A 4,573-nucleotide genomic window follows, 5' to 3' on the forward strand; every position below is an offset into this window, starting at 1 on the left:
TGATCCTTCCATGAGAAATTAGGATGATTCCTCCATGAAGGATTATAGGTATTTCTATAGGATTCTTCCATGTAATTCACGTCTTCCATTGCAGGATTCTCAGGGTCATAAGCTTCTTCTTCAGAGGAAGCTTCTTTAGTACTACCGAATGCAGCTTGCATTCCAGTCAGATTCTAAGAAATCATATTGACTTGCTGAGTCAATATTTTATTCTGAGCTAATATGGCATTCAGAGTATCAACCTCAAGAACTCCTTTCTTCTGAGTTACCCCATTGTTCACAGGATTTCTTTCAGAAGTATACATGAACTGGTTATTTGCAACCATTTCAATGAGTTCCTGGGCTTTTGCAGGCATCTTCTTTAGATGAAGAGATCCACCAGCAGAGTGGTCCAATGACATCTTGAATAATTCAGACAGACCATCATATAATACACATAGGATGCTCCATTCTGAAAGCATGTCAGAAGGACACCTTCTGATCAATTGCTTGTATCTTTCCCAAGCTTCATAGAGGGATTCACCTTCCTTCTGTCTGAAGGTTTGGACTTCCACTCTAAGCTTGTTCAACTTTTGAGGTGGAAAGAATTTGGCCAAGAAAGCATTGACCAACTTTTTCCAAGAGTTCAGGCTTTCTTTAGGTTGTGAGTCCAACCATATCCTAGCTCTGTCTCTTACAGCAAAGGAAAAAAAAATAAGTCTGTAAACCTCAGGATTAACCCCATTGGTCTTGACAATGTCACAGATTTGTAAGAATTCAGCTAAGAACTTATGAGGATCTTCCAATGAAAGTCCATGAAACTTGCAATTCTGCTGCATTAGAGAAACTAATTGAGGCTTAAGCTCAAAGTTGTTTGGTCCAATTGCAGGAATTGAGATGCTTCTTCTATAGAAGTCAGAAGTGGGTGCAGTAAAATCACCAAGCATCTTCCTTGCATCTCCACTATTGTTGTTATTTTCGGCTGCCATGTCTTCTTCTTTTTCAAAAATTTATGTTAGATCCTCTCCAGAGTTTTGTGCTTTAGCTTCTCTTAGTTTCCTCTTCAGAGTCCTTTCAGGTTCAGGATCAGCTTCAACAAGAATGTTCTTATCCTTGCTCCTGCTCATATGAAAAAGAAGAGAACATAAAAGAATAAGAATCCTCTATGTCATAGTATAGAGATTCCTTTATGTGAGTAGAAGAATAGAAGAAATAGAATGAAGAAGGGAGAAGAAGAATTCGAACACAGAGAGAGGGAGATGGTTCGAATTATAAGAAGAAGAGAAGTTTTTGTAAATAAATAAATAAATAAAAAGAGATGAGAGAGAGAGAGAGTATTCGAAAATTAATTCAAAAGAAAAGAAAAATATTTTTGTTTTTATTTTAATTATTAGTTAGAATTCGAATTTAAGAAGGAAAATAAAATAAAATTAGAATTTTAAATCAATTAGTTAATTAAAAAGAATTTTGAAAAAGTGGTTAGTGATTTTCAAAAATTAGAGAGAGAAAAAAGTAGTTAGGTGGTTTTGAAAAAGATAAGAAATAGTAAAACAAACAAAAAGTCAAGTGGTTAATTGAAAAAGATTTGAAAATCAATTTTGAAAAGATAAGAAGTTAGAAAAAGATTTGAAATTAAGTTTTGAAAAAGATATGATTGAAATCTATTTTGAAAAAGATTTGAAAAGGAAATTAAAGAGATTTGATTTTTGAAATTAAAGTTGATTACTTGCCTAACAAGAAACTAAAAGATATGATTCTAGAATTTAAAGATTGATCCTTTCTTAATAGGCAAGTAACAACTTAAAAATTTTTTAATCAAAACATTAATTGTTAGCATTAAATTCGGAAATCATGAAATAAAAGTAAGAAAAAGATTTTAAAAATCAGTTAAAAAATTTTTCGAAAATATTAAGAAAAATGAAAAATATTTGATTTTTGAAAAAGATTTGAAAAGATAGAAAATTTTTAAATTGAAATTTTGACTTGACTAACAAGAAACAATCAAATTTTGAAATTTTTTTACTAAGTCAATTCAAATTTTGAAATTTATGAGTAAAATAAGGGAAAGATATTTTTTTGTTTTTGAATTTTTAATGAGGAGAGAGAAAAACAACTAAATTACACAAGACATAAAAATCCAAGATCAAAACAACTAATGCATGCAAGAACACTTTGAGTGTCAAGATGAACACCAAGAACACTTTGAAGATCATGATGAACATCAAGAACATATTTTTGAAAATTTTTAAGAGAAGAAAGACATGCAAGACACCAAACTTAGAAATTTTTTAACTTTAGACACTAATGATTCGAAAAAGCACAAGAAAAACAAGAAAAGACACAAAACCAGAAAATTCAAAGATCAAACAAGGAAAATCATCAAGAACAACTTGAAGATCAATGAAGAACATAATGCATGAGTTTTCGAAAATTAAAGAAAAATTAAAAAGATGCAATTGACACCAAATTTAAAATTTGACACTAGACTCAAACAAGAAACACAAAATTTTTTGTTTTTATAATTTATTAATTTTTTGTATTTTTCAAAAATATTTTGGAAAAAGAAAATAAAGAAATTCAAAATTTTTAATAAGAATTCCAGGATTCCTGAAATGTTAGTCTAAAGCTCTGGTCCAAAAGATTAGACATGGCCAATGGCCAGCCAAGCTTCAGCATAGAATTATGAATGAGAATCCAAAGGCTTATGCAATGTGATTCTAAAGCTCCGGTCCAAACGAATTAGACATGGCCAAGCGGCCAGCCAAGCTTTAACATAACACATACAAGCATGTCCTTTTTACAATGGAAGGTAGAAACCTCGGTCCAAAAGATTAGACATGGCTTAACAGCCAACCAGGTTTCACTAGATCTCATGAAGCTCTATAATTCATTCTTAAAAATTCTGAAGAACATTTTATTATTATTTTTGGATTTTTTGAAAATTAAAAATAAAAAGCTTAAACATAAAATAAAATTACCCAATCTGAGCAACAAGATGAACCGTCAGTTGTCTAAACTCGAACAATCTCCGGCAACGGCGCCAAACACTTGGTGTGGGAAATTGTGATTCACACTTTTCACAACTCCGCACAACTAACCAGCAAGGGCACTGGGTCGTCCAAGTAATACCTTACGTGAGTAAGGGTCGATCCCATGGAGATTGTCGGCTTGAAGCAAGCTATGGTCATCTTGTAAATCTCAGTCAGGCAGATTCAAATGGTTATGGGTTTTTATAATTAAAATATAATTAAAACATAAAATAAAATAAAGTTACTCATATAATTCATTGGTGGGAATTTCAGATAAGCGTCTGGAGATGCTTTGTTGCTTCTGAACCTCTGCTTTCCTACTACCTTTTTTCAACCATGCGTTACTTCCTTCCATGGCAAGCTATAAGATCCTCTCAGTGAAAATGGTCCTCTACGGTTTTTGCACGGCTAATCAACTGTCGGATTTCTCGTCTCGGATGAAAAATACCAGGTACAGCTACCGCATGGCTAATCATCTGTCGGTTCCTACTAGCATTGGAATAGAAGTTATTAATCCTTTTGCACACTGTCACTTGCGCCCAACATTCGCAGGTATGAAGCTCGTCACAGTTATTCCTTCCCGGATCCTACTCGGAATACCACAGACAAGGTTTAGACTTTCCGGATCCCAGGAATGCTGCCAATAATTCTAGCCTATACCACGAAGATACTAATCTCACGGACTCGGTCCATGTATTAGATATCCAAGAGAATATTTTTCGGCTATCGTCCAATGACTACGTTGAACATCATGTAGACCGCTTTGTAGTTGTCAGGCACGCGGATCTTGGCTAAGCGAGTAACGAAGATTGGGTGATTGTCACGGGTCACCCCTTCATTCTGACTTAACTGAATTAAGTACGAAGGTATATCTTGGAGAAGAAGCAGGCGTGAATTAAATAGAAAACAGTAGTAATTACATTAATTCATGAAGAACAGCAGAGCTCCACACCTTAATCTATGGGGTGTAGAAACTCCACCGTTGAAAATACATAAGTGAAAAAGGTCTAGGCATGGCCGTGAGGCCAGTCTCCAAACGTGAACAATGGTCTATGATAGCATAAGATTGTCTGCGAATAGAATAGTAAAAAGTGTTATTTATATTAAACTAGTAACTCAGGTTTACAGAAAATGAATAACTAAGTGCAGATAGTGCAGAAATCCACTTCCGGGGCCCACTTGGTGTGTGCTTGGGCTGAGCATTGAAGGTTTCACGTGCATAGGCTGCTCCTGGACTTAAACGCCAGCTTTGGTGCCAGTTTGGGCGTTTAACTCCAATTCTGGTGCCAGTTTGGGCGTTTTACGCCAAGATGTTTTAGGCTGGCTTTGGACGCCAATTTGGGACATCAAATCTCGGGCAAAGTATATACTATTATATATTTCTGTAAAGCCCAAGATGTCTACTTTCCAACGCAATTGAGAGCGCGACAATTGGGCTTCTGTAGCTCTAGAAAATCTACTTCGATTGCAGGAGTTCAGAATCCAACAGCATCTGCAGTCCTTTTTCAGCCTCTGAATCAGATTTTTGCTCAGGTCCCTCAATTTCAACCAGAAAATATCTGAAA

General features: G+C 34.8%; 1 non-coding gene across 1 annotated transcript; it reads left to right on the forward strand.

The window, feature by feature from the left end:
- The first annotated feature begins 455 nt into the window (after window positions 1–455).
- On the forward strand, window positions 456–563 carry LOC112767960 (small nucleolar RNA R71). The gene has a single exon (XR_003185400.1). It is a non-coding gene; the product is annotated as a small nucleolar RNA R71 (small nucleolar RNA).
- The last annotated feature ends 4,010 nt before the right edge of the window (window positions 564–4,573 follow it).

This window comes from Arachis hypogaea, chromosome 17, assembly GCF_003086295.3.
Source record: "Arachis hypogaea cultivar Tifrunner chromosome 17, arahy.Tifrunner.gnm2.J5K5, whole genome shotgun sequence".
Lineage (NCBI taxonomy): Eukaryota > Viridiplantae > Streptophyta > Magnoliopsida > Fabales > Fabaceae > Arachis > Arachis hypogaea.